The 24,294-nt window shown below is 34.7% G+C and overlaps 1 protein-coding gene across 5 annotated transcripts in view; it reads left to right on the top strand.

Annotated features, from left to right (window-relative positions):
* Positions 1-2,684: 2,684 nt before the first annotated feature.
* The window catches only part of LOC123672240 (GTP-binding protein Di-Ras2), a 282,502-nt gene continuing 260,892 nt past the window's right edge, over positions 2,685-24,294 (top strand). For 2 of the 5 annotated variants that reach the window (XM_045606264.1, XM_045606265.1), the window contains exon 1: positions 7,007-7,174. The gene's annotated coding sequence lies outside the window, so the exon portion shown is untranslated. Of the gene's footprint in view, positions 2,820-7,006; positions 7,175-24,294 lie in introns of those variants that run through there. The other 3 variants (XM_045606263.1, XM_045606266.1, XM_045606269.1) reach the window with 3 other exon arrangements.

Genomic DNA, 24,294 nt, shown 5'->3' with positions numbered 1-24,294 from the left:
TTTCTGATATATTCAGGTATTCATTTCAATATATTTCAAGTTAATATGATACATTGATCACTATGGGACATAAGAAGTGCGTTATTTGTGGAGAAACATGCGAATTGAGTGAAATATCGTATCACTGATATGTTTTCATTTCCGCGCGCTTCATGTCAAATTTGATAGTTCATGTTGGGAACAAAATTTGCTCACTAAAAATGATATATGCTTCCTCTTTTTATGTTTATTACTTTGAGGTAAGCTCACACACCGTTCTTCTAACTACAGGGCAATTCAAAATTCAGTATCAAGCTTTTAGGGACGCATTTATCAGGTTAAAATAAGACTTTTTTTTCATGACATTGAGTCTCTGAACATAAAAGAGATGCCGCCCCCCATATACTCAATCCTCTAAAAACAAAAAGTAAGACAACCCGCCCTAGCAGAACATGTTTCAAATACATCCAATTTCAACACCGATTCAATAAAAATATTAGGACATCAAAAATTTTTAAAGAAACGTTTGCTCTTAGAAATGGTTTCAATGAAATGGGATTGAAAATTCAACAGTAATAGGTTAGTTATTGAAAACTAAAACACAGCTCATAAAAAAAAATATTATAATAATCAATAAAATCAGCATATTGGTGATTCTTCCATTCCATTTTCTTTTTTTTTTACTATACTTCAAGAATTCAATTATACTGACTTTCCAGGTAACTTAAATTAAAAAAAAAACTATAGGAAAGCACAGTATTATAGGTACCTAATGAAATTTTGATGTGATTTTCTTAACATCTCCTCTTCTTAGAGATGCAATTTGCAATTGTACTAATATACGTACTAATATACGTAATTGTTCATTCATCAACAAGCACTGTAGACAATTTGATGTGAATTCTTCTTCTTCCTCTTGTAAGAGGACAGAGTCCTGTTAATTCTGTCATCTGACTTCTTGCGACGTTGACGTCCAACTATGGTACCAACGTTTTGAGGGCCTATCAACTGGTCGTCTAGTTCCTGGTTTTTGTGTTTTGACCCAATCTTAATTTCTCCAAAAGTGGCGACTTTCTCTCACTCATCTGACAACAACCTTTACTCCCAACTCTCGCAGAGAATCCGTATTGCGTATTCTGTCTCTCAGCTTTTATTGTTCGCAATACGTTCATTTCAGTTGTTCTCATTTTTCTCTTGGTTTCCGCTGTTTCGGCTCTCGTTTAAGCCTCGTATGTGAGTATGGGCCTTATGCTAGTTTTGTATATTCGTGTCTTACTTTCAGTGGACATATACTTATTTTTCCATATTATATCACGCAAACAACCTGATATTCTTGCGGCTTTTTTCACCTGACTATCCTGATTCTGTGATTTGATTCTGCTTTTCCTTTCACTATCAACGAAATAGATATTCTTCAGAATTCCGAATGGGCTAATTATCAATTCCTCCAATTTCTTCCTATTCAATCGATTTCCATTTTCTACAAAGAATCTGTCTCCCTCTTTGAATTTATATTTCTTCCTCTGCGAGTCGAATATTTTTTAATATATTCAAGTACTTAATCTTACTGTGTTTTTAGAATATTTTCTCATTTCTTTCTTGAATTTCTATGGTAAATCTCGATTATGATGCACTGGATAGAATATCAACATTTTCGCCCTCCAAAAGATATTTTGGAGCAAACTTTGTGTTTGTGTTTTCAGTTTCATCATCATTTTTTACCAATTTATCCATATTAAGAGAGAAAGAAACTTAATTTATTGATTTTGCAATCAAATGGCTATCGAGCACAGTCTTCGAGCCTGTTTTATACAGTTTTATTTTACAGATTGAATCAGAATAATTAGAAAATATTAAAGAATAACTATTTTTCAGTGATTTCAAGTGTTCGAAAAGTGGCAAAGAAGGCAACTTTGCCTTTGGTGTACTTGCTCTATTGTAGTGGTGTATCAATGGCTTCATTATATTGATATTATTTTGGTTAGTGATAAATTTTTTGCTGAGTTTTTGCACTTTCCAGTATTGGTTCTATTTCCGTTGTCTGATATGAAAGCTGATGGGGTGGGTAGAGTGGATTGTTGGGATGTCTTAGTTTTCACATTTTACGTAAGCAAGTTCTTTCTGCTGCTTCAATTGTATTCAGAGATGTTTTTGTTAAATTAGAGAATATTGTATGTTCATAGTCGAATTTCTATTTTTTTCAGTCAGAATAAAAGTCTGCAAAAGGAAAAAGCTGGGCATTTCAGATCTCTTATCTATGAAAACATGTAAGTCAGTAGTAAAACACCTAGTATTATATACATCATATAGTATCATTTTGTATATAACACTAGGTGTTTTACTACTGACTTACATGTTTTCATAGATAAGAGATCTGAAATGCCCAGCTTTTTCCTTTTGGACTTTTAACTGTGCTCTGAAGATCAATTTGCTGTCAACCTTTACGCTCAGGTATTTGCATTAATCTGCTGGAGTAATTGTGTCACTTCCAAGTTTCTTATTGGGATTGATTGGCATTGATTTTCTTGTTGAAAATGATGAGTTTTGATTTTGTTGGGTTGGGTTGTATTCTGTAAGATGCATAGAATACTATTATTTTTATTTTAGTTATAGTATTCTATAATTCTATTCTATGCATCTTAGTATTCTGCAACGCCTAATCAATGCCTCTGTGACATCTGTCAACTTCTGTAGTCCTTTCAGTATTTTGTGGTGGTATATTAAAGTTGTGTCATCAGCAAATTGGTGAATATATTCCAGCCTGTTGATGTTCTGGTTCATGAAATCGGATTGTCTGTACATGTCACTGCAGAACAAATTTCAGAAAAGAGGAGAGAGTGGTGAGCCTTGTGGTAGTCTTTGTGCTATTGTAATTTCTTCTGAAGTTTCACCTTTGAACTGTACCTGTAATTTTCTGTCCAGAAGGAAATTTTTTATCATGTTTATATAATAGATGGGGCATTTTGGATGAAAACGTTTGTAGATCACACCGGCGTGCCAGACACTGTCGAAAGCTTTTTGAATGTTCATAAATATAGCAGCTGTTTTAATTCCTCACCCATTTTTCTATTGCATTGAACATTTGAAGTGAATATAATTGAAGGTTGAACGGTCGATGTCTTCTTTTCGAATCTGAATTGACATGGTGGTATATATTTCCCTATCTCATTACATATTCTTTCTCCCAATATTTTCCTGAACTTTCTACTCTAGGTAGAATTGTAAGGCCTGCAGTTCATGTTGGAATTTCTTTATGTAATACTTTGTTTGAATCTTAATAAGTAATGATCTGAGAAGTTTTTGGGCTTTTATTCAGGACAGAAAGGGATGCACCAGGATTCCTGGTTGTGTGAAGGATGGCAACATATACAGCAGTCCGACTGGAGTTGTTGGTGCATTTGCTTTTTTGTTCGGGTCGGTTTATGCAATTGATGACTGTTTTAGCACATTTCCGACCAGGTGGAAAGCTGCAAAAATCATTCCTGTGCTCAAGAAAGGCGACTCCTCCATCATAAGTAATTATAGACCTATATCCATATTGTGTAATTTTTCTAAATTATTTGAGATAATTTTATTTAACGCCATATATCCTAAAGTAAGAAGTAGTATTGCAGCGGAACAGAATGGCTTAATGAAAAAAAGGTCATGTTCAACTAGCTTAATTACGTTTTCGCAATTCGTATATGAGAGATAAGATTTGGGAGGAGAAGTTGATGTTATATACACTGATTTTTGAAAGGCTTTCGATAAGATTAATCATGAAATTCTATCATAACTCCAAAAATTAAAATACTTTTTGGTTTTTCGAATGCGTTAACTATCTTGTTGAATCGTATTTTATTATTTATTTTATTTATTATTTATTTATTTATACATGTACAGTGTGTAAAAATAATTAATAACTGTCATAAATAAGTGAATGTTGTACATGATAAATAGTTGTCGTCAAATAATACAAGACTTGTCAGAAAAGTAAAATACAAATATGAAGGCAAAAGCCAATATCGACAATGGACTAAAAAGGTGAGTATCACATAATAAATACATCACAGATAAAATAACCATTCAAAACTCTTCGAGTTTATAAATAGTCTTTCTCAGTAGTAGTTTTTTTACATTTTTACTGAATTTCAGGTCATTCAAACTCTTCAGATTTTCAGGCAATTTATTATATAATTTCAGTGCGATGTGATTTGCTCCCTGCTGCGCTTTCGCTATTCTGTTGAAAGGAATGCTAAGTAAATGTTTTCTTCTGGTGTTGTACTCGTGGAAGTCGGCGTTGGTTCGAAACTTCTTGAGATTTCGGTGGACATAAGTCACGGCAGCAAGGATGAAAACCGAAGTGCAGGTGAGCATACCCTCCCTCCTGAAAATATCTCGACAACTTTCTGTATGATGTATCCCAAAAATAGCCCTTATGGCCTTCTTCTGTTTCAGCAGAACCCTCTGTGCATCACTGCAATGTCCCCACACCAAAATGCTATATATCATTTTTGCATGAAATGTCGAGTAGTACACGAGTTTGGCTGTGTCACTGTTGAAAATAACTCTCATTCTTTTTATTAAGTAGATCGAGGTCGAGAGTTTGCTACATAATTCGTCTATGTATTGACTCCAGCTTAATGATGAGTGAAAGGTCACACCCAGATATTTCAATGAATTATTTGTTCTTTCTTTATTAGTGAACAAGAGCTGCTGGGTTTTATTTTTGTTCATCAGTAGACCATTCGAAATGAACCAACTCTGAGCACTCAATAGCGATGTTGATGTTTTTATTTCAATAATATTTTTACTTCTCGACCTATTCATGAAAGCCGTGTCATCTGCATAGCTGCAGAGTTGATCCGCTTTCAAGTTGGCATGTAGGTCATTCGTGAAGACGATAAAAAGAATCGGACCCAGAATCGATCCCTGCGGCACTCCCACATTTATTTCCTTCAAATTGGAAACCGTTCCATTCCACCTCACTACCTGCGACCTCTTTGCTAGGTAGGAATCGAACATGTTAAGAGCTTTTCCTCTTATTCCATAATATTCTAGTTTGTCGAGGAGAATTCTATGACAAACGCTGTCGAAAGCCTTACTCAGGTCTATGCAGGCCAATTTCACTTCCTCATTATTATTATAAGCCTCGATTATGGTGTCCATTAGGTCTATCATTGCTGAAACAGTTGACTTATTTTTTCGAAAACCGTGCTGTGAGTCATGTATGAACTTATTGCTCTCAAGAAAACCCACCAATCGTTCTTTTAGGAGTAGTTCGAAGAGTTTTGAGAAGGCTGGCAGGATTGAAATAGGCCGATAGTTTGAAAAATTCTCAATTGGTTCTCCTTTTGATATGGGTGTTATCACTGCGACCTTGAGTTCTTGTGGAAATATCTCTTGTTCGAAACAATCGTTGATCATCTTACACAATGGTTGTTTAATGTGTGGAACAATTTGCTTGAGGAGCGCCACTGAAATGCCGTAGAAATCCCTCGTATGTTTGTTTTTCAGCTTATTTGTTAGTATCATGATTTCTTCCTCTGTTGTTGGTATTTGAGTACCTAATCGTTGTCAGTTTGTTCGAATAGAAAATTGTAGATCTAGAGATATTACCGTTACTTCGGGAGTACCTCAGGGGTCTAACCTGGGACCACTATTATTTATCTTATTTATTAATGACCTTCTACAGATAATAAAGAATTTGAAGTTAGCTGATACTGATGATTTCAAACTTTATGCGGAAATTTCATCTGCTGATGACTGTTTGAGTTTGCAGAAGACATGGATGTTGTCCATAGGTGGTGTAACAGCAATAAATTCCATTTGAATGTATCGAAATGTAGCGTAGTGTCTTACACGCGGAGGAAGGAAGTGCATCTGTTTGATTACAACAATAGGACCTGAGTTTGGTATTTGATCAAAGGTTTTCTTCCATACCACATGTTACTCAGCTAACTTTATCGGCATGTAGAATATATGGTTTCATTGTACGGAACGCAAAAATTGTTTGAGAATTCGTCAAAAATAATTCACTTATTCAACGCGTTGGTCAGAAGTAAGCTCGAGTATGGTTGCCTTATTTGGCGCCCAATCTATAACTGTTATGCTCACCATCTAGAGACTGTACAAAGAAGGTTTTTGAAGTGGCTTTCATATCGTGAGGATGAACTGTTTCCACCTAGGGGATACGATCATAGTATCTTATTATCAAAATTTAATTTGAGAAGCCTCGAATGCAGAAGAGGTTTGCATGCCATCAAATCCCTTCATGGTCTTCTGTGTGGTAGAATTGACTACGTCGAGTTGCTGAGTAAGCTAGATTTTCTCGTACCTCGCCCTAATGCTAGAGCCAGATACCACCAAGTATATCGCTACTCTCCCTTGATGACATGCATTCCCCCTGGTTTACTTTCGATTATGATTCCTATGAAATAGCGAGGAAATCTTCTGTTTGACAATGGTTATGTTGATGGCATTTTTGTTGAAACATTAACCAGATAGATAATTAATATCGTATGATATTACACACTTGGAAATCGTACTTCTTTTTCTTTTTGTATTTTCTTCAATAATTACAATATTTAGAATTCACATAGTACCAGTTCTCAAGAAAACTCTAATAAACACTCAAACCTGCAGTTCATCAGAAAAAATTGGTTTTAATTTTCTTAGCTTATTAAATAAAAAATAAACCTTATTCTTCTTCTCTTGGCGATAGCCAATCAGTTTTCAATACTTGTGACTTTTTGTTTATGTTACAACCAATTTGTGCTCAAAATTCGAAAGGAAAGACACTTGGGCCAAATGATAGGACGCTGTTACCTCGGATGAACGCTTAAAAGAACACATCCGACAACTGTTTACCCAGTCCATTATTCGTCTCCCCGAAATCGAGGATGACGTAGAGCAAAACCCAAATTCTAAACTGACTTCGAAGCAGATCAATCAGGAGAGGTGCAGGGGGACGCGTGGCCGTCTGCGATATTTCATTTCGAAAACTCCTGTCGTCATTGCGTGAACGACGTCGCGCCGCCAAACAGCTGCCATACGTCCGAGTTCGTGAAAATTCGTTTATCAGACTTTCCCGGCTTTCCGTCTTCCGCAGTTTGTTGTGCGCTCGCAACCGAAGCTCTGTTCCGAACACTTCCTCCGCTTTGTACCTTCCTGCACTGGCTCTTTCATTCTTCGCTGCGTAGACGGAACTTTCAAGGTAAGGTGACTTCCGGCATGCATTTTTACATTTTCGTTTTACATAGTTTGAGATTCTCATTTCGCAGAAATTTTCATGTTATTCGAATTTCGAGCGCGGAATGGTCTGAAATGATGTTTTACATACACTAACTTGCGAAAAAACTCGTTCATTTAAAATGTTACTGGAGTTTGTTGACAAGAATTTTCATGATTTTTCATCGATTTCAATAGTTTTCACGCCAAATTGAAGATAAAAATGTTTTACATACACTTACTTGCAAAAAACTCGTCCACTAAAAATGTTTCTGGAGTTTGTTGACAAGAATTTTCATGATTTTTCATCGATTTCAATAGTTTTCACGCCAAATTGAAGATAAAAATGTTTTACATACACTTACTTGCAAAAAAACTCGTTCATTTAAAATGTTACTGGAGTTTGTTGACAAGAATTTTCATGATTCTTCATCGATTTCAATAGTTTTCACGCCAAATTGAAGATAAAAATGTTTTACATACAATTACTTGCAAAAAAACTCGTTCATTTAAAATGTTACTGGAGTTTGTTGACAAGAATTTTCATGATTCTTCATCGATTTCAATAGTTTTCACGCCAAATTGAAGATGAAAATGTTTTACATACACTTAGGTACTTGCAAAAAAACTCGTTCATTTAAAATGTTACTGGAGTTTGTTGACAAGAATTTTCATGATTCTTCATCGATTTCAATAGTTTTCACGCCAAATTGAAGATGAAAATGTTTTACATACACTTACTTGCAAAAAAACTCGTTCATTTAAAATGTTACTGGAGTTTGTTGACAAGAATTTTCATGATTCTTCATCGATTTCAATAGTTTTCACGCCAAATTGAAGATGAAAATGTTTTACATACACTTACTTGCAAAAAAACTCGTTCATTTAAAATAATACTGGAGTTTGTTGACAAGAATTTTCATGATTTTTCATCGATTTCAATAGTTTTCACGCCAAATTGAAGATAAAAATGTTTTACATACACTTACTTGCAAAAAAACTCGTTCATTTAAAATGTTACTGGAGTTTGTTGACAAGAATTTTCATGATTTTTCATCGATTTCAATAGTTTTCACGCCAAATTGAAGATAAAAATGTTTTACATACAATTACTTGCAAAAAAACTCGTTCATTTAAAATGTTACTGGAGTTTGTTGACAAGAATTTTCATGATTCTTCATCGATTTCAATAGTTTTCACGCCAAATTGAAGATGAAAATGTTTTACATACACTTACTTGCAAAAAAACTCGTTCATTTAAAATGTTACTGGAGTTTGTTGACAAGAATTTTCATGATTCTTCATCGATTTCAATAGTTTTCACGCCAAATTGAAGATGAAAATGTTTTACATACACTTACTTGCAAAAAAACTCGTTCATTTAAAATGTTACTGGAGTTTGTTGACAAGAATTTTCATGATTTTTCATCGATTTCAATTGTTTTCACGCCAAATTGAAGATAAATTCTTTGGTATCGAATCAAACTCCAGAAAAATTTTCAAAGAATGCTGATAGCTTATTTATACACGGTGAAAAAAGAACATCAATTTGTAATCCAATTTCTTAACACCCTGTGGAGCAGTTCGGGGAATTTGTAGAGTTTACGCTAAGTTTATTACAAAAACCATCCTTTTCCCAATCTTTCAGTTTTTATTTCACCTTGATATCTTGATTTCTTCTGTAGATACACGTATTCAAATAAAAGCCAGCTTGGAATTTTACAAACACGCCAAGTTCTATCGAGGAACAGGACGCTATGTCAAGAGCAGCATGTACCGAATTATTATTTGTTGAAAACGGATCTTTAAATGCTGAACGTTACATACAAGACGTTCTTCAGGAAGCTGTAGTTTAATATGCTCCATTTGTTGGAGATGACTTCATGTCTGAGATATTCAATCGGATTCAGATCCGGGCTAGATGCATGCCATTCTAATCGTTGGATGTCAACCTCATCCAAAATCCAAATCTTGGTTAACAATATTTGCTACATGCGGCCTTGCATTGTCGCGCATTAATAGTTATTTATGCAACAAGTGCAAAAAGTGAATGTTTATTGCACTCGACGTGAAATTGTCCGACGAGGCCGTTGGGCCAAGTTGGACAACACGTCGAGTGCAATAAACAATTTTTGCACGAGTTTCATACAACATTTTTTCTACGTTCATGCAAAAAGCAGAAAATGATTTATTGAGGTGCGGCACTAGGTATAGGAAAATGAAAAGCGCAACTTGAATACTTTATTATTAATATCGATTTGCATTGAAACAGCAACTAATACGTTATGAACAATTTAACTCAAACTTTATTTTTACCCTCAATGTTGAAAGTGAATGAACAATTGGTGTAATTTTCAATATGAATATTTTGTAGTGAAGTACTTTTTAAATCCACTTCGTGATTTGTTACTGCTGTAAACGTACTAGTACCTGGTAACTGTACATCGTTATTTCCTTCAGGCTGAAATATTTGTTTGTCATGATGACAGCACGTTGAAGTAGAATGACAGATGAGTGCAATAAAAACTTTATTGCACTAGTGCAATAAAGAACTTCTTTTTCCACTAAATATAGTTCAATAAAGTTTTGCTTTTTGCATGAATGTAGAAAAAATGAATTTATCTCCAACAAATGGAGCATAGGGATCTTCAGCTTCCTGAAAAATGTCTAGTAGCATTGAGCATTTAGAGCTCCGTTTTCAGTATTTAACAATTCGGTACATGCTGCTCTTGATATAATGGCCTGTTCCTCAATAGAGCTTGGGGGGTTTATAAAATTCCAGGCTTTTATTTGATACATGTATCTACAAAAGAAATCAGGATATCAAGGTGAAATAAAAACTGAAAGATTCCGAAAAGGATGATTTGTAATAAACTGAGTGTAAACTCTACAAATTTACTGAACTGTTCCACAAAGTGTTGAGAAATTGGACCAAAAATATATGTTTTTTCTCCAGATATAAATAAGATATCAACAGTTATGAAGAACTTTTCTGGTTTTTGTTTTTATACCATAGAATCTATCTAAAATTTGTCGTAGAAACAATGGAAATCGACAGAAAATTATGAAAGTTCTTGGACAAAGAACCGGTAAGTGTAGTTTGATATTTTCATTACGCCAAAATTTCTGTATTTCTCGAATAGAAGCGAGAAGTGGTCTGAAATAATGACGAATACGTTCTCAAATTCTATTCTGCCTGTCTCGAACGAAAAGACCTAGAGACTCCAAATTTTCAGGTAAGGTTCGTATCTTGAATGCTTCGTTTGAGTTAGTTGAGTAGTAACATTGTGCACTTCTGGCTTTCTTATAGTTCCAAATTATAAATTCATTGGAAATAAAATTTTACATTTATATGTAGAACAAAAGTTTGAAGCTCCTTTTTGTATTCCAATATGTTGATCAATTCAACAGAATTATGAATAATTCATTTTCCTGCACTGGCTCTTTCATTGTTCGACGCGTACCTAAGAAACTTTCGAGGTAAGATGCCTCCCGGCTTGGATTTTTACATTTTCATTTTACATAGATTAATATTTTCGTTCTATCAAAATACTATAATTTTCGAATTTGAAAGCGAAAAATGATCTGAAATGATGACGAATTCGTCCTCAAATTCTTTTCTTCTTATCTGTTCGGCAATATAAATCTCGAACTTGAAACTTGAAATTTCTGGAGTAGGTTTGTATCTTGAATGCCTCGTTTAAGTTGTTAATTGGCATTATAAGCGTTCAAACTTTTGACATTTTTTATAACTGTAAGCAATGTTAATAAGCATTATACACTCTTCGAAATTGATTTTTTTTGCCGTTGCCTTCAGTTACGACGGCAAAAATTCGCTGTTGAAATCACAATGTCTACTCTTTCAAATAAATTCGTAACTTGAAATATTTGCTAATCTAATCCATGATTTCATTATAATATTATATTGAGGGCATGTCATTGAAGTTTATAACTGATTGTCGGTTGAAAATATCAACTACAAGCACATTTTGATATTAGTTTCGTTGTTTCGGTCGTTTTCACATCTACAAAATTAGTACCTAATTGCAAGAACTTTATTTTCTCAATATGTTCTGTGAAGCTCTGAAGTGAAGTAAGTCGCTTCTGAACGGTAGTCAGTCATGCGCCAATTGCCCCTTTATGAACAGGGCTGGCTTCAGTATTTTTGGCGCCTGAAACAATGAATTTTTCGGCGCCCCTGCTGAAAAAGCATCAATAACAACTTGAATTCCCGCTTACTGAAGGCGATTTGGAGATTTTTATTACAGGGAATTCAAAAAAAGCAGCAGAGTGGAACAACCTTGTGTTGTTTTCAAGAATGAAGGAAGAAATATGAAAAAGAGACCAGCAAACCGGACCGACTTACCGGCCCTCAAACTGAGGCACCTGTAACGTTTGCTTCACTGTTTCACTCCTAACGCCGGCTCTGCCTAAATTTTGTTATGTTGTCTCTGAGAGTGCAGTTGGCGCAAAAATGACGAGCGATCAAAAACTGCCAACTCCAATCACATCAGTGCTTTTCTCCATATTTCTTATGAATACCTCATGTTATGGAATTGTTTTTTTGTATAACCGTACCCAATGTAAATAAGCATTGTAGAGCCTGCGAAATTCAATTTCTTTGCCGTTACCCTTAGTTACGACCTTAAAATCGCCGCTGAAACCGTTGAAATCACAAATCTTTTTCACTCTCTTGAATAAGATCGTAGCTCTGAATATTCGCTAATATCTAACATGTTTGATTTTCAGATATGATTCAATTAAATATTTATTAAGTTCAACTTGGAGCAACATTTCAGATAGAAAATGAAAAAGCCTCATTTCGGAAAGTTTTTGATTGAAGAAATGTTCAATTTCGAAATATTCAGTGAGATAGAAATGAATAATGAAATATTGTTTATTTCATTGCAGAGTCAGATCTGCGAAATATTCATATTTATGGATTTCAGAATATTGGAATTATCGTTTCTCTAATTCTATGGCAAATCTGTCTATTCTGCCAGCTTAGCTTGTAGAATAAAATGTGCGGGAATATTTCAGTTTCACATGAATTCCATAATTATATTTCATTATTTTATGTTGGTTCTTTGAACTCCCCTGTCCTGGATTTATCTATTATCTGTCAAATTTCTGATGAAGAAAACAGTTCTGCCAACGAAGTTTTTTCAATGCAAAAATCACTAAACGATATTCATGGGAATATTTCATTAATTTCAAAAGGAATTCAATGAATAAGAGAAAATAACGTATAATACCTGTACAGAAAGCTCACCAACATTCATTCATTTAAAAACTATTGAATTAATAATTAGCGGCAAAATACTAATTGAACTATGGGATTATGATAAAATTCGTATTTTTCAAATTGTTGTTCCGATTCATAAAAAAAAATGTTATGCCTTGGTTGTTGATAATGTCAAAACATATAATACACGAAGAACGATAACGATTCAGAGTGGTTCAAAATATGTAAAAAATGAAACATATTTAAAGCAGAAGAAATAACGGTGCCTACTTCACTGATGTGAATTACATCCCAACCACCCTGGGCAAAATTCAAATTAAGTTAGAGTTGGCTCTCACATTTCCTATACATAAATAAGCGTCTTTCTAGTCAAGAAAGTCACAGGAACAGTTTGAAATGCTCTTCTACTAGGGTTCGAGGGAGAATCCCTAGAGCAACGTAGCAAGATAGGATGCATCCTTATCATTCACAAAAAGTTCAGCATCCACATTCTGTAGATGACAGAACTGAAAACAGAAATTCCTGATATGTAGCGTTTATTTTCTTGGAAAATACGATCCGTTTCTAATACTTTGCACGATAATTGAAATATCAGGCCAAATATCAACTCTACAGAATCTGCATTCACGGAAATATTGGTATTTCTTTCTCAATATTCTCATTGAATTTCATATGGTTCTGATCATGTGATCAGCTTGAAATTTTGCACGCAGCTTGACATTGTCGGATTGTGCTATATTTTCAAATCCACAATTTTAAGATATCATTATGAATGTATATTATATTGAATGAAATACATTTATTTGAAAAGATTCTCGATTAAATATGTAAATTTGAATATTTGGAACCAATATTTTTCCTAATTGTCGAATTTATTATAATCAGAATATTTATTATTTTCTGTATCTATCTCCTGAAATCCAAGGTTTGGCAACTTTTGCTCTCCTAGTGTCATCGGTTGTTTCACGTCGTTTGGCGCGCTTGAAGTTTGTTTTCGGAATTTCTGATATATTTAGGTATTTACTTTAATATATTTTGAGTTAATATGGAACGTTGATTCACTATGGGACATAAGAAGTGCGTTCTTTGTTGAGAAACTCGCGAATTGAGTAAAATATCGCATCTCTGATATGTTTTCATTTCCGCGCACCTTATGTGGACGTATGCTCTCTATATATGTTTATTATTATGGGATAAAAGGATATCGAGGGGACTTTTCAAATAACGAATGAAGAGTTAACCATAGACACGTGTTAAGGGCTTTCGGCAGTCATCAGCATGGGGAAAAAGTGCTAGGATGAACAACATTTGGAGGAAAACAACAAACAAACCGAGTCAACAACAGAAGCAAGCCGCTCATTTGTTGTTGTAGTAGACCGGCCGAATGGGTTTCCGGACAATAACCAACGCCACCATGAAGGTAGCTATGTGACATCCGAGTCCAGGAACAACAAAATGCGTAAAATGATATCGGGATGATTATTAAAAAACAAATAAAAAGGATATCGGACACACCTTATGGAGAAGTGCTAACGATAAACGTAGACACGTGTTTCGGGTTTCAGGCCCTCATTAGTAGGGTGAAAAAGAGCTAGGATGACGTCATTTGAAAGATTAGACAGTGATGAATATCATCTGATCAAAATGTAATTGACGGTGTTTAGGATTCGTGATATCTGCAGATTAGTATTGTGCGTTCCCCCTGAACTCAAGTGATGAAGCACTGATATTGAATGGAGTAATAAAACCTTGTGATATTTCATATTGAATAGAATAAGAACGAAAGAATTCCATCACTCTGAAATTATTTTAGGGAGAACGTTTATTGTCTCAAACCACAATGTGCAAATTTTAGCACAAAATTATGATTAGTTTTCCATAAACGACTAATAGGCCAGCGTGGTGATTCACCCTGTATCCTCACTAAGTCATTGTTACATGATATTTGTCTTGAGATTTTTGGGTTCTATTTCAGTTGCTGAGATGATAATCGGGATATATCTTGTTGGATTCATTACCCACTGGCACATCTGAAAGTCCAATTCCCTATATTTTGGCATGTTTTCGACCTCCTTTTGACGTATGTTACCAGTCCCTGGTCTACAATAGTAAAACACTTTTTTTTTTTGGAAAATTCGATTTTATTATTCAACATAGTTGCTTTCGAGGGCGATACAGCGATAATAACGATCTTCCATCTTTTCGATACCATTTTTGTAGTACGATTTGTCTTTCGCTCCAAAATAGGCCTCAGTTTCGGCGATTACTTCTTCATTGGAGCTAAATTTCTTTCCAGCGAGCATTTTTTTGAGATCTTAGAACAGGAAAAAGTCGCTGGGGGCCAGATCTGTCGAATACGGTGGATGCAGAAGCAATTCGAAGTCAAATTCATGCAGTTTTGCCCTTGTTCTCATTGATTTGTGACACGGCGTATTGTCTTGATGAAACAGCACCTTTTTTTTCAAATGGTGTCGTTTTTTAAAGATTTCATCCCTCAAACGATCCAATAACGCTATATTATAATAATCGCTGTTGATGGTCTGGCCCTTTTGGAGGTAATCAATGAATATTATACCTTGCTCATCCCGAAATACTGATGCCATAATCTTGCCAACTGACTGTTATGTTTTCCTCGATTTGGATTTGGTTCATCGCGTGCAGTCGTGTCAGCTGACTGTTGATTGCACTCCGGAGTGAAATGATGGAGCTATGTTTCATCCAATACCACATATCGACGCAAAAATTTAAGGTTTATTGCACTAAAACAGCTTCAAACACTGGTCAGAATCATAAACACGTTGTTGCTTTTGATCGATTGTGAGCTCGCGCGGCACATATTTTGCACACAGCTTTCTCATGTACAAATATTCTTGAATAATATGATGTACACCTTCAGGTGATATCTTCACAATGTCTGCTATCTCGATCAACTCCACTTTACGGTCATTCAAAATTATTTTGTGAACATTTTGAGTTTTTTCGTCGGTGTCAGCCTCTTTTGAGCGTCCACTGCGTTCGCCGTTTTCGGTGCCCATTTCACCACGTTTAAACTTAGCATACCAATCAATGATTGTTGATTCTCTTGGTGCATACCCCGTTAACTCTTCATCAAGCCAAGATTTTGCTTCAAATGTATTTTTTCCCTTCAAAAAGCAATATTTTATCAGCCCAAGAAGTTCTTTTTTTTAATATTTTTTGGTGGTACTAACTAAAAATCCTATCAATTTAATACTAGCACTGCCATCTATGCATCAGACCGGGGACTTTTCAATTGGCCTAATATTATTTGATAGTGCAACAGCAATTAGTATTGTTCTATCTTCTGATGGCTATTGACTGATGGTATGTCTGTAGCTTTTGCTTCATGATTATAGCACCAGTAATGAAGCAGTTAAAAGGTTAGCTGTTTTCACCAGAATAATTCTCTCAAAAATCGAGCCCTAAAATGTACCATTCATTCCTTTCTGGCTCAGAGGGATTCTGAGATCCCCTCACCAGACAACGCATTCGGGACACCCGATACATGGGTAGATATGTCATAATAGTCTTTTGTTTCTGTTTTCATTCATCGTCCATGATAACGTGTAGCTTTCAATCCATGCCTGGATAATGTAATATGGGCCTTATCTACCTATTGCATCTTCGAACATTGAAGGTCCTCGCCCCCAGAGTCAAGGGCGTAGATCTATTTTTTCTTAGGGGGGTAATCGAAAAAAATTTTTGACGACATTGTTTACTTATATCTATAATGTGAGAAAAAGAGGTTTGATAACGAAGTTTGAACCAAATTACTCGAAATAATTTTTTTTATTACCAATTCGATTGTTCTTATTTCATACTGGGTGTTCCTGAATTGGAGTTACGAAAGGAAATGAAAGATTTCTTGGATAATTTTGAAAATAAAATGACCCATAAACATGAGCCCGCAAACGTATTGTTTTCGAGATACAGGGTGTACTTTGTAGTTCTACTTTTTTAACCAATTTATCGAATCTTTATTAATCTTCGCTACAAAGTTGGTAAATAAGTACCAAAACTTATAATTAATTTATTTATCACAGCTACCTAATTGGATCTTCATAAAAATTTGGATTTTCCAAAGACTTACTATAGAGAGCTGTTTCAATTTTTTCTCGAAATCGATTGAAGATACGATGAAACTACGACAAACCAAAAAGTATAGTACTGAACCAGATTTTCTTCTCGAATTTTTCTGAACCATTGGTTCACAAAAAAATAATTCTGGACGAAAGAAGCGGGCACCCTTCCAGAAAAAAAATCACCCTGTAGATTTGCATTCAAAATTAAGATATCATATGATGAAAACTTTAAATTGGAATATCTATGCCAATTCACGTTGAATATCTTAAAGTTAACACCTGTATCCCAAAACAAAGCGTTCGCGGACTCATATTATAGGGATTTTTTCTTGAAATGATCCGAGAAATCTGTCATTTTCTTTTGTACCTCCAATTTAGGAACACCTATAGATATAGTCGATTTAAAACTGATGAATTCAATAATAAATTGCAATTTGAATGAAACACAATAAATTGTACAACACAGCCTAGACAATTTTTCGATGCGAATTACTCATTTCAGTTTTTTGATGACTATATATTGTGTGACGAGAGTGATACAAAAACCGAAAACAACGGATAAGTGTATACCGATGACGAATGCAAAAATCACAGATGGCAAATAAAAGGGGCGATACCGAGAAAACAGAAAGATAAAGGAAAATAATAAACCTTGGACAAAGATGAACTCGTAGTGCAATGAAAGTACCCATCTTGAAAGCGATGATAAACTCATAAACCGTAATGGGGTACGATTTTTTACTGACGTGTTGATTTCAAAGGAAAGTAAAATGATTATTATTGGTTCATTTTATAAGGAAAATTCTTCGTCTTTGCGAGATGTCTAAAATTTTATATTTTGAAAATCTTAGAGGGGGTTATTACCCCCAGTACCTACCCATTTCTACGACCTTGCCCAGAGTATGCATGCATCGATTGTTCCCCGAAGAATTATTACCCGATCCTCCCTTGCAGCAGGAACCGCACTAAGCGATTTTTCCCCCCTAAAGATCCTTCTCTCATTCTTCATGGAGATTTCTTACCAACTACGACCCTCATGTTCTCTGGCAAGGCTTTCCAATTGCCCAATCGAACATTCTCTAGGATTTCAACATTCCTTGATCCCTCATACCGAATAAATATTTGAAATATTTATTGGAGAACCAATCCAGACGTGAACAACTCCCGCCAACCACAAAATTGGCGTGCTCGATATCCAATTGTATACTTCGAAAAAAAAAAAAGTTGAGTTTTGTATCGCGTTTCATCTTTGAACGTATTCCTTCTCAATTTCCAACTGGCGGGTTTCAATGTTTTCGCAACTGGCGATATATTTCTTGGGAGCTTCCAGGATGTTTTGTTTATTTATTCTAAGAGTTTCTTCTTCTTGCAGTATGGGTTTTTTATTGAAGGAAGTGACACTCTGAGCGAATTTTAACGGTTCAAATATTAAATGGTTAGGTTAGTTGATAACTTTTTCTCGAAACAATTTTTAGTGGTTTTTCTAGGTTCTTCAAAAACAAGAATTGGGCACAATAGTATATTATTTCATAAGGAGGAGAAGTGTCACTTTTCATGGCGAGCTTGTGTTTACCCGCCTCACTCCGTTCGGCGGGTAATTTAAGCGAGCCATGAAAAGTCACTTCAACTCCGAATGAAATATGCTATTTTTTTTTCAAACGTTTTGTAATTCATACAATCAAATTCTGATCGAAATCGTATGAGATATATCAGATTTGCACAGCTTTCATGGTTATATTTTATTATTATATGTTGGTACCTCGAACTCTCCCGTCACCCGTCACGGATTTATCTGTCACTTCATCGTTTATTTTCATTTCTGCTCAGAAGTCAAGTCGTGAACAATAACAAAAACAATATCTACTCTATACTTAGTAATATCGAAATTCCTGGAACTTGCCTGGAACTTGCCCTTGATGTACTCAAAGAATACATCAAGTCGAAGTAATGTAATTAGGAGAATGAAATAAAAAATAGAAATATATCAAGTAGATCCTGTGTTATCAAATCTTGAACTTATCCAATAGTATAGAAGGAGTTGTTCCATAAAATGGAAGGTAGAATCAAGCAAAATTATTACATCTCGTATGGTTACTATTCACATTTATTTTGCAGAATTGTTGAACTCTCCAGGATGAAAAAAATTTAAAATACTAATCTGTACAATCCACACATACGTATTTATATATTTAATAACTGCATTGGATAACCAAAAAGATTGAAATAACTCGAAATATTTTTGACGAAGAATATTGTTTACAATGTTTTCTTCACGGATAAGTTATCGAAAAATATTGATGAAATATATTGTAATATAACTGACCTAACAATTTTAGCATTAATATCATTAGTGTTCAGAATAAATTATTGAGAGAATTATTATTCTCATCAACAATATTAATGCACTTATATTTTTGATTACTAAAGAAGAATTACTGTAATTGTGCTAATATGTGATTTTATGAAAATAAATGGGATTTGTTTTGATATATTCTATTCATTCTATAATAATTTGAAGATCGAATGAACTCTCAGCCCATATTTTTGAAAGTATGATACATTTATTGAAAACTATGATTGTTACATTAGAATGCATAATTCATCCCTACATTGAATGATAATCCAGGTATTTCGGAATCGTTCAAGAATCTAATTTACAAATTCGGACCGAAAATTACGCTTATCTAGTAATAAGGTGCAAAAAACATCTTTCTCTTCGAAAATAGTTATTTTCCTAACAAGTACGGAAGTTGGTGCTTTCCCGCACGAAAATGCTGATGCCCGGACGATGCGAAGAGCCTCAAAATTGAGCGTTTGTGATTGATGGAAATTGAAAGGACGGAAATAGTCAAAAACAAATTCGTGATGACATTTTCAACTGCATTTACCCAGTCTGGTTGTGTCCAGCACATCTGAACATCACTGTCCATTTCGAATATTTTTTGGAAAATAAGTTGATATTCAACCGAAATATACAGGGCGAGTCAAAAATATGTACCGAGCTTTCTGGTGGTGATAGTACAGTGGAAAATAAGTATACTTTGATGAATAAACATATGGCCCAAAATGCATACTAACGGAGATACACCCTTTCAACCTTTTTTTTATTCTTTTTTCTTATTTCTCTTTGGGACAGATTTATTGTTATTTACTCATTGTTTATCAACGGCACAGGAAGTTATTTAATCGACAAAATTAAGAACATGATTATTCATCGCTTGCTAAAATCGATATCGATGAATCTCACGATGAATGAATCCGCTGACATCATGTGACTACAAAGACTCAAATATCTCGAAAACGGTTCATTTTTTTGTATTTGGATAAGAGCACCTTTTTCATGTGATTTTCTTCGCTCCATCAAATGCTTCAATTTTTTCACCAGAACGTATACAACGAAAGAAGTTATCCCAAAAAAATCATGACTCACCCCCTAAAAACACCCTTCACAACAATGTGGTATTGTAATAAGAAAAAATATATTTCAACAACATACATTTATGCACGAAATTTCAATATGGTGGCATTCACCGTTCAGAAATAATGCTAAGATATTTTTTTATTACATCAACTTTGGAAGGATAATGCTTAATACGCATTTCGGGCCATAATTCATTAATCAAGCTATACCTATTTTTCAATGTACTATCACCTGAAAATCGAAAAATTCCTCATACCAAATAAAAACGTGCGATAGCAAAAATCCAACAATGAAAGTTATCAAAATAGTCATTCATTCAATACAATCCTCAATTTATGGTAATGTGGTCAGAAATTATCTCTGAAACTTCAAATTTTGAAAATCGGTCGAATTTGCAAAAAACATTACTTTTGAAAAAAAGGGTTTTTCTTAATAACTCTTCATGCCTGTGTTTGATAGTTTTTTCGATAATACACTTGGATAGCCTTTGGATTTCTGCTATGTTTGTTATAAGGGAGAAGTTCTGTATTACAGACAGTTATTTTGAGTATTCTGGAAACATAGAATAGTTATTTATAATACAAGTGCAGACGGCATTGATATTCTTCCACGAGTTCAAAATTCAAAAACGAGCCACGAAGTGGCGAGTTTTGGAATGAACGAGTGGTAGAATGAGCCTTCTGTACGAGTATTATACATTATTTTCTCTAATTCATTGCATTTTCATTGAAATTAATGAAATATTTCCATAAATATATTTTAGTGATTTTTGCATTGAAAAATGTTGGTTGGCAGAACTGATTTCTTTAAAGGCAAATTGATGAATTGACAGATAAAGCCGTGGCGGAAAGTTCGGAGTACCAACATAGAATAATAAAATATAACCATGAAAACTGTGCGTTTCTGATATATTCTCGCATGATTTTGTTCTACAAGATGTGGAAGAATGAACGGAAAAACCACAGAATTAGAGAAATTATATTTCTTCATACAGGGTGATTCAAAAGTACTTTGACGAACTTTAGGAAGTGACAACACACAATATTCTAATATGAATGGTCTAAATATATATATTTTTGGAAACCGTTTCCAAGATTCAAGGTGTTGAAGTCATAAATGGACCTACCAAAAGTGAACACCTCTCCAAACAAAGGAACAGTGATAGAATTGGTGGCACCCCCTACAAAAAATCAAAACTACTTACTTAAAGGTCCAATTCGTTTCATACGCTTACTTCTGGAAAATGCTAAATAATGGTAATAACTTCAACACACATTATGAGACATGAAATTTCAAATCCAAATATCTAAAAAACGGTTTTTTGTAGCGACTTGCAACAAGGGAAGCTTCTCCACATAGATATGGTAGAGAAATCTATCATTTTACGGAAAAATTTGCCAGAAGTACTCTCAATAAAGTTATTAATCTCCATATAAGAAAAAGAGGTGTAGGTGACGCCTCCAACTAATGAGGGCAATAATAACATCAGGTTCTTATTCGAAACCTCGAAAAACTTCTCAACTACAATTTGCGTTTAATAAATTTAAACATTCATATTAGAATATTGTGAGGAATCTCCTCCGGAAGTTTGTCAAAGTACTTTTCAATCACCCAGTATTTCTTTGTGATGTTCGAACATTTACAAAATTACTTAAGCGGTTGTTTCCTATATTATATAATAAACATTTGTAGTAACTCTGTGCTAGACCAGCAAAGTCCCCCATAACACGATGAAATTGTCAGTTCACGTTAGAATACTGAAGCCAAGCAGCGCCGAGCGTGGTTGGGACTTTGATGGCTGACTGCCTATCAGTGATCTCAAAATGAAACATCACTTTCCCCTCAAAAATTGCGTCGAGTACGTCTCGCCAAACATTGTATTTGAAATATTCGAAATGTACCATAAATGTAACCAGAATAATTCATGAGTATCTGATTTTTGTTATGTGAAATACTTAAATATATAAACTCTTATATTTAAGTGTTAACGTTTTTTTTATATAAAAAAAAACCGTATTTATACGTTCAAAACAAAATGCAATATTGCTGTAATATTTCGAGAGAATAACCGTAATTCATCTCGACATTTTTACTGATAATAAACGGTTGGTTACCCAACCATTTCACAACGTTATATCAACGTACTTGTGCCCATTGGGATTAACTCTGTCGCACGGAAGAGTATCGCTTTTACTACTAGATATACAATGTACCATTGTGTTGTGAAGAGTTGGGAAACACTAGTCAAGAATGTCAAGTTCCCCATTGTTCTCCACTCAAAATGCAATATACCCGTTTCCCGTTTCGGATCTCGGAAGAGAAAAATCGAACTCGATAAGTCGCTGAGGCACAAGTTTGCAATCTCCGAAGTGTTTGATATTCAAGAACCCAGCATCTGTATCGTCGCGAATCTCAAAGAATGCCTTCCTTTGGGAATATGCAATCAGGAGAATTAAGTGAAACGAAAGAACCCTGCCAGAGATCAAGCGTTTAGTTGAAACTGACTGGGGAGCAGTTCGATCCTAACCCAGCAACACGTCGACCTGTTCTTTTGCCGATTTTAGGAGGGAATTGAATATAGAGGATCTACGAGGGGACTTTAAATTTTCAGTAATGGAACAGATATACCCAAAAGAAAGATGTTGCATTAAGAGTTTAAATATGCTGTTTCTCAAAGGAGTTGGAACGGAAGAAAATTCTTGATTTCAAAAAATATATTGTAACGCGATATTTAACTACTCCAAGTTTGGAGCCGACAGCGGTTTGTCAGACACGTAACGGGTGTTTTATTCAAGGTATATAACTTTAAGTTGGCATTACTGTTCAAGATGGCGACCGATTCAACAGCTGTCAAGAGATTTATTCTCAGTTTGGTTTGGCAATTTATCAGAAATAGACTGACTCCTAAACAACGCTTGCAAATAGTGCAATTTTATTTCGAAAATAATGGTTCTGTGCGGAATACGTATCGCGCACTACGTCCATTTCATGTTGTTTAGGGATGAAGCGCACTTCTGGTTGAATGGCTACGTCAACAAACTAAACTGCCGCATTTGGAGTGAAGCTAATCCTCAAGTGTATGTCGAAACACCATTACATCCAGAAAAACTGACTGTTTGGTGCACTTTATGGGCTGGTGGAATCATTGGTCCGTACTTCTTCAAAAACGATGATGGCCAGAACGTTACAGTCAATGGTGATCGGTATAGAGCCATGATTACTAACCTTTTCATTCCTGAATTGAACAACCATGATGTCCAAGAGCTGTGGTTCCAACAAGACGGCGCAACATGTCACACAGCTCGTGCCACAATCGATTTATTGAAAGACACGTTTGGTGACCGCCTAATTTCACGTTTTGGACCTGTGTATTGGCCTCCAAGATCTTGTGATCTAACACCGCTAGACTACTTTCTGTGGGGCTATGAAAAGTCATTGGTCTATGCGGATAAGCCACAAACCCTTGACCATTTGGAAGACAACATTCGCCGTGTTATTGCCGATATACGGCCACAAATGTTGGAAAAAGTCATCGAAAATTGGACGTCCAGATTGGACTACATCCGAGCCAGCCGTGGCGGTCATATGCCAGAAATCATATTTAAAATGTAATGTCACAAGATTATCTTGCGGATAAATGAAATTCATGTCAATCGAATAATCCATCGTTGTTTTATTGCAATTTAAAGTTCTATAGCTCGAAAAAAAAACACCCTTCACATATACAATAAGACCGTGATGCAAAATGGCGAATGCTCCGGATGATTGTTTTTAAATAGTGTATGCATATAATCTCGATTATTCACATATACAAAATAGGTCTTACAATTACATATCATATTCAACTATATCTGCCTCTCATGAATGAAATACTTCAACAGGTTATCAAAGTTTGAAAACAAAATTGAACCTTCAACTATTGTCAATCAGAATTTGTACTTGACATGATTCCCTAGTAAAGCCTCTCCGATCTATACATATAATTGCGAAATTAGCATAAATAAAGAAATTAAAGACAATCCAAAATCCATTTCAGGATACTCGATTATTTTAGGAAATAAAATTGTTTTTCATCCTTTTTCACAAAACTTACCATTTTGAAAATATGTATATGTTTTGTTCACTCAAGAATTTTAGCTATACCATTATGAATGTATATTTTATTGAATGAGATAAATTCATTACAGTGATTCCCGATTAAATATGCAAATTTGAATATTTGGAATACGATATTTTTCCTGATTGTGGAATTGATAGTATGCAGAATATTTATTATTTTCTGTATCTACCCTGAAATCCAAGGTTTGGCAGCTTTTGCTCTTTCATTGTCATCCGTTGTT

This window comes from Harmonia axyridis, chromosome 2 (assembly GCF_914767665.1).
Source record: "Harmonia axyridis chromosome 2, icHarAxyr1.1, whole genome shotgun sequence".
Taxonomy (NCBI): Eukaryota; Metazoa; Arthropoda; class Insecta; order Coleoptera; family Coccinellidae; genus Harmonia; species Harmonia axyridis.
The sequence above is the reverse complement of the archived record's forward strand: the minus strand, read 5'-3'. Positions and strand labels throughout refer to the sequence as shown.